The sequence below is a fragment of the Zingiber officinale genome, chromosome 7A (assembly GCF_018446385.1).
Source record: "Zingiber officinale cultivar Zhangliang chromosome 7A, Zo_v1.1, whole genome shotgun sequence".
In the NCBI taxonomy this organism is placed as follows: domain Eukaryota; kingdom Viridiplantae; phylum Streptophyta; class Magnoliopsida; order Zingiberales; family Zingiberaceae; genus Zingiber; species Zingiber officinale.
Window position 1 is genome coordinate 80,690,247 of NC_055998.1, and position 7,480 is coordinate 80,697,726.

At 35.9% G+C, this 7,480-nt stretch overlaps 1 long non-coding RNA gene across 3 annotated transcripts; it reads right to left on the reverse strand.

Annotated features, from left to right (window-relative positions):
• Positions 1-308: 308 nt before the first annotated feature.
• On the reverse strand, positions 309-3,984 carry LOC122001619. Of its 3 annotated transcripts, none has more exons than XR_006117413.1 (8): positions 3,804-3,837; positions 3,553-3,665; positions 2,817-2,923; positions 2,675-2,745; positions 2,197-2,486; positions 1,923-2,056; positions 557-885; positions 309-366 (listed from the first exon to the last, which is right to left on the reverse strand). It is a non-coding gene; the product is annotated as an uncharacterized LOC122001619 (long non-coding RNA). The 3 variants fall into 3 exon arrangements; XR_006117414.1 differs by lacking the exon at positions 3,804-3,837 and adding an exon at positions 3,964-3,984 and having other exon boundaries at positions 339-366; XR_006117415.1 differs by having other exon boundaries at positions 339-366; positions 557-646.
• Positions 3,985-7,480: the final 3,496 nt, after the last annotated feature.

Below are 7,480 nucleotides of genomic sequence, written 5' to 3' on the forward strand. Positions count from 1 at the left end.
AACATTCTTTTTACATCAAAAGCTAGCTAATAGATATCAAAATCAAGGTAGAACATTCTTTTAACACATCAAGGTAGAACCGCACTTCAAATGTAATCTAGCATGCATTCAGCCCACTCGAACTGCACTTCATCCATTTCAACTTGAGATTTGTAAACTGTAAAAACACATAAATCCACCATATGTCAAATAACTAAAACAAATGTGTACATGTATCAAATAAAAAATATAAGATAACAAGTGCTTGTCATAAACATGCTTACCAGCGTGTTGAAACCTATTCTGTGAATGGTGGCTTTGAATGAACTTTACGAGCAAGGCCAAAATTTGCTATCTTAACAAAGTCCTTGGTTACCAATAAGTTCTCTGCAAAGGTTATAATCTAGTTTAATAGAATGCTAACTTCACCAGAATAATTATAGGTGCATAAATCACATTTAACAGAATAAATGCTAATCCTAGATAACAACGTTGTAGGAATAGATATGTTAAGAGCACACAAATGAATCTTTATAGGGATATTTGGTTAAAAGCGGAACTAAAGAGGTACACCTACCTCCCATGTCAATAAGTCACTTCCTCGAGTTGGATATGGCTTTTGCAAATCTAGCTCCATATAGAAGGTGTAGAGTTTGATATCTTGAAGCTGCAAATCCAATCAGAAGTAGGATTAGCGTGGTAAGCAAGACATTGAAAATCCCATTAATAGACACATATTGGCCATGAGAACCCTTGTTCTTGTCATTGAAATAAGGTGACTAGGAATAAAATAGGCACTAGGAATGACTAAAAATAAGTACAACTAAAATTCATAATTAGGATATCACTAGGAACGACAGTAGTGAAATAGTCTCCTTTCCGATGCCAATCAATTTTTGTCACAACCTGCAAAGCAAAAGAATGAATAATAGAAAGGTAGTGGCAAAGAACATTATAAAACTAAAATTATTAATAGGTTGCAGCTTAGGAACACACGCAATATAATTAAAGAAGGAATCAAATATAAAACTGCTTTATTGCATAAATTCCTCAAGCCGAACCTTATTTTCTCCCCCATTTTCTTTGGCTTCATTTAAGAACACTTGTCGTGCCAATCACAACCTTCCGCAATGATCCAATGTTTAGAAAATCTTAAAATATCATCTTAAGCATGTTTTCTTAGGCTTCATTTTAGACCTGTCTTTTGTCGGCCTACTAGCAATGATCTTTAGCAAAAACAATAAACTGACTGCAAGCTGTGCACCTAATCTCATTATATGATAATGCAACAATCAAGTTGGAAAAAATTATACTAGATGCCATATCTGTATGACAAAACATTTCAAAGATATTTTTGTAAATCCATTTAGGTACATCAGTACATATTTGCTTTCATCCACATACTGAAATGTAAAAAGGATGAAGCAAAGCTATCAACCTTTGGTCATATTGTTTGTTCTTATAACTGAATTGTAAAGATCAAACTTGTTAACAGATAGTGGAGGGAAGAAAGTGAAGAAAGCTTGCAGAAGCTACAACCAAATTCAGCTACAACACACACAGAAACATCAAACAATGAACAGGACAACTGGGAAAATTCCACACAGAAACATCAGTATAAAGAATGAGTCACGACTCCAACATCTAAGACAGCATCATCTATGGAAACATGATACTAGTGGAGTTGAAACTTACAGGATAGAAAATTCAACAAAAAAAATAAAACAAAGCCATCATGTGTCTCAAAGTCAAGGTTCAACATCATAAGAAATATGCATACCAAACTTATAAGTCGTTGATAAAATTAATTCTTGACAATAAGGATACTAGTTGGTGCTTACAGGTAAGGGGTTTGCGGAAATGAATTGGTCAAAAAAGAATAAATTATCAAGCAAAGAACATGAACTTGCTACCGTATTCATGTAGGATCAGCAAGTACTCACGTATCTTGACTCGAGGAGATTCTTCAAAGTTTCCTGGAGAATCTATCATTAGTGGCAATACAGTTTAATGACAGAATCTGCTCCAGCTGTGAATAGCCATGGCTGCCTCGGATGAAATTTACAATCTAAAACACCTGTTCAATTAATAAGTTAATGTTAGGTCTAAGATAGGCAGGAATTGCAATTTTTATTTGAGTTAGAAAGCCATAGTTTCTTAATCTAGACGCGGTAAATGAAAAACAAGGAAAACAACAAAGTTTGCAACACAACTGACCTCTGTCATTAAACTGAGAGAATTTGGTATGCCTAAACTTTTCAGGGCACTTTAGGTTTCATCCTGATTCCAGCCTCAAAGGCTAGGTAACTAGGTATAATGTCATGATTTTTATATATTTCCAATTTGTCAGTGTGTATTAGAAAAAAGAAAGAAACAAAACTGAGATATAAAATAGGCACTAGGAATGACTAAAAATAAGTACAACTAAAATTCATAATTAGGATATCACTAGGAACGACAGTAGTGAAATAGTCTCCTTTCCGATGCCAATCAATTTTTGTCACAACCTGCAAAGCAAAAGAATGAATAATAGAAAGGTAGTGGCAAATACTCTACCAATTAAAATAAAGTAATCCAAAGGATTAAGTCTATGTCTAGAAACAATTAAGGTAATTTGATGTGCCTATATTGAAATTAATTACTATACAGATACATATGTACTCTGAAGGGGGGATACACAGTGAATATAGCTCACCTTGCAATGCTTTAATCGGATGCAATCATATTTATCATCTCGAACCCATCTCACTGCTGGAGTGGTATTTCCTAAAGCACAGAATCGAGTGCCAACTGATCTGAACAGAAACTAAAATAATATTATGAGTAAAAACACTTACCCTCATCCTCCTCTAGTTTTGATTCCTCCACATGAAGCAACTCCTTGACCCTTGCTTGATTCTCTGCACTTCCCAATCCAGTATCTAAAATAAGCACATCGCATCCTCTGAAACAATGTGTAAATGTATGTCAGAAAGAAGCAGGGTGGAATTAGGCATCGAAAACTGAATTAAAAAAAAAACCCTAGAGGGTGGAAATTAAATTACAAAAACCTGGAGGAAATGAACATACAAAAGAAACGCTAACCATAGGTACGGCTCCCTTCTTTTAACATAACCATATTAAATTTATATTCTAACCTAAACCATCCAATATCTAAATTCCCATTAGATCTTCAAGGTTACAATCTTCCATAATCACCTAACATGAAACCTAAATGTCACTGAAACCATTTCAGATTTAGGTTAATCTTTATTTACAACATTCAATTACCCAATATAACAACTCTTATCCTTGTTAACTAGTAACACATCATACCCTTAACCTCCAACACCAGAACAAACAAATTCTTATTGACTCTGCCGTGGATCCAGCTCAAAACACACAGGATTCATTAGGTAACATCTACTGCAACTAATGATCGCACAAGGGTAAGGAACAAGAACTAAACCGTACCTCAATCCCCTACAAACAGAACATTACATAGTGCATCTTCACTAGCCGGATCAAGAAGAAAGAATAACAAGAAGTCATCAAAACAACCTGTTAACAACAACAACAGATCGACCTCATTACCTCTGCACCCTTCAATCACCGGAGACGATCACTGATACGAAGAAGAGATCGATCCAACAGAGCTGTGGTGGCCGGGACCAAAATACCAGTCTCTGCTTCCCAGAAAGAACCACCTGAATCAACACTAGAAAGGATCAAGGTTCGAATTCACAACCAAAACCAAACCCTTACCTCCAAGATCGAAGTTAGGGCAACGACTTGTTCTTGCCGACGAACAGGGACAGAGATCAGGAAGGAACAATGGTTGTTACCTCCTCCAAACAATCGATGCTGGCCTGATCCAACACCGATGCCCTTGGTTCCCTCCCGACAGCCGGCGAAATCCACCGATCGAGATCCGTCGCCGTTGTTCACCGAGATCAGAGAAGGGAGGAAGGGATTGGGGAGAAAGAAGGTTCGGTTGTAACTAACCTCTCTTCCTCTCAACGCTCCAAGATCCGCTCTTCGCCGGCGCCACCGAGAGAAGAAGAAATCACCGGTCTCGGTCGCGTGAAGTCCGAAGTCGCGAGAAGGAGAAAGTCGGGGGAAAAGAAAAGGCTTCGGCGCTTTATAGAGAGGTTAACCCCAAACCCCATCCTCAACCTTTAGCAATCAGACGATTAAGAAGAATGAAAAGAGGAAACGAGAGGTTTTGACCGTGTACCCAGCGAGCGAAGAGGCCGAGAAGGAGAAAATGAAGCACGGAGAGCCTTTATGCCTGCAATTTTAGGGTTTTAACCGGCAGACATACTTCGTTATTCTTGTACTGCACTCGATCTCTCTGCTTCAGAAGAAGGAGACCCCTTTACACAAGATCAGAGATCTCGGTGTTGTTCTCTCTTCCTTCGGATTCCCTCATGTTGCCGACCAACCATGCCATGGTGGTCGTGGGCGTCCTCTAGCTGTTTGGATCTTGTCGGCCCCTACCTTAGCCGGGAAGAGCGAAGAGAGGAAGGAGGAGGAGAAGGAAGAGAGGATCGGACGAGGAGGTAGAATGGAACAATTTATACTGCGATTTTGCTTAGGATCGAAGCAGGTGGTTTTGATCCTAAAGGGCGTCGATCCAGGAAGGGGAAGAGATCCAGGAAAGGGAAGAGGGAGATGAGGCTGAGAGAGATGGTCGGAGGTTTAGGTTTAGGTTTAGGTTTAGGCTGAGAGAAGGGGCGCGATATTGGTTTAGGTTTGGAGGGAACTTTGTGAAGTGTTATAAATTTTGGCTGGTGGAAAAATTAAATTATTTTTTTTTGGTTCATTAACATCGGGTTTTAAAAATCGCTGTTAAAACCGATGTCTATTAACAAAAAAAAAAGGCGTTCATAGACATCGGCTAAAAAACCGATGTCTATGAGCGAAAATCTGCGCTTATAGACACCGGTTTTTGGAAAAACCGGTGTAAAATACTCAAAGACATCGGTTTTTGCTTAAAACTGTTGTTGTTCCACCGATGTCTATGAGGCTTTTTCTTGTAGTGATATTATATCGTGGATGAACCCTCCTGCATCTTTGAGAAAAAGAGAAACTTAGAGACCTCGAACCTTTTGGATCTATCTTGCTCATCAACTAGCTTACAAAGATGATAGACAATATCATAAGCATCCAAATGCTCATGTTGTTTCTACAGTTCAGGAGTCATAGCAATTAGCATAATATAACTTGCAAGTATAGAATCATCCTTATGTTTCTGAAGGGCTAACAATTGGTCCGCAATTACATCGGCATCAAGACTTGTGAGAAGAGACTGATCAAAGACATAAGCTAGTTTCTCAGCTTTGAGAACAATTCTCAAATTTTGAAACCAGTCCAAGCAGTTCGGCCCAGTCAGTTTGTTCGAGTCCAAAATCAAACACAGATTAATAGAAGTTATAATTAAATGATTAACCTAGAAATATAAAAATGAGAATGTATGAGAGACATGGTATTATTTATCTAAACAATTTACATAAAAGCCCGCTTATTTATCAAATTCAAATATCCTTATTTTTGAATCCGGGAGGTAGTAGGTTTTCTCCAAGTGGGTTGATATACACTACAGATAAGAATAACCTTGACTTTGGCCAACAAGTTATTCTTAATTATAGCGATAGGTAACAAGTTTACCGATTGCATATCACTTATATGCAACTATCACATTATGCTAGCAACTGATTGATCTTCGCATAAACATCGGGTTGTTAATACATTAACAAGTATACATCAAATGCATATCACCTAACTTCACCTCTATTCACATTGATCATGGTTTTGGCACAACAAATCAACGCTTCAAGTTTCAAACCAACCCGTTAATCATGAGATTGTATCTCTATGGTTTGAAAATATTTAATTTCAAGTTTGAGCTTGACTTTGGCCAACAACTTAAACAAGAACTTAAACTCTGGTTCTTACCATATTAACGAAATGTGTAGGTTTTAATATTGAGTAAGGAATTTGGTCTCATCTACATCATGCAAATATTCTATTTATATGACATTACACGCATGGTATAAATGATGACATGGCTTGTTGCACGCATGGCATAAATGATGACTTGACACATCGTACTCACGGCATAACATGGCACATCACACATATGGTAAGATCTAATCACATCACATGCATGGTAAAATCTAATCATGACATGATTAATACATCTAGATGGTATACAATATGGTATAAATATGACATAAATTTACATATGTTATAATTCTATTTTAGAAATAAAAATATGTTATAAATCTGATTTTAATAAATCAAGATTTATCTAATTAAATTAGGAAACTAATTTCTAAATTTAATTAACATATTTCATCTAGAATCTTTCTATCAATCAAGAATCTTTAATTATTTTGGAAACAAATTCCAAACTAATTTCCTAACAATTTTAAAAATAAATAATTACTATTTCTCAATTTATTACTGAATAATTCAAATCTAGATTTTTTTTTATAATTTTCTAAATCTTTCCAAATTTGATAATTTCCTAACAATTTAGGAAATTTTCCAAAAATAGAATATTTTAATAAATCTGAAAATTCCTGAAAAGATTAATTCTATAATTTAATTTGGAATATCTCAAATCTAGATTTTTAATGATTTTTCAAATCTTTCTAAATTTGGTATTTCCTAATAATTTAGGAAACTTTACAAAAAAAATAGAATAATTTAATAAATCTAAAATCTCTACAAAAGATCATTTCTAAATTAACAGAATATTTTTAAATTTAATTTTTCAAAATTATATCATAAACTTTCCAAAAATAGAATTTCCTAACAATTTAGAAAACTCCTAAAAATAAAAAAAGTCTTAATAATTTTAGAAAAAATCCAAAATTAATTACAACATTAATTATGAACCGTAAAGTAATTCTACGATCATGTCAATGCATGATGAGGCTCTGATACCACTGTTGGGATATGCCCGATGCGGGTGTGTGCTAGAACATGTTTTGTAAACATACATAGCAGAAAATAGAACAATAATAATTTCTAATTATTACTCATGCATACCACACTCATACAAGGATACACATGTCAAACATCATCACATAATTAAAATTTTATGGGAAGTAAATTTATGCTAGGTATACGTTACTGATGACCTGTAACGAGAAGGGTATCAACTGTAGCGACGTTGTCAAACCTCACCTCTATTTGTATCCACACCGAGCTCCTCAAGACAACTCCTTAAGTACAAGCCTCTCATTCGAAAGTTACTAGCCATGAGTGAAGAAGAGGGATTAAAAGGAAGAAGAAGAGAAACACACAAGGGAGAATTCCCCCCCCCCCCCCCTTGTGGTGGTCACGGCAACAAGAGGGAGCACCCTCTTGCTCCCTCTTGTTGCCAACAGGGGAGAGAGAGGAGAGGGAGAAGAGGATTGAGTTTCCAAAAGTCAATCAACCAAATAATGAAACTTGTTTCTAATTCTCTTTCAATTATATCTATATATAATCCTCTTTAATGAGTTAGATT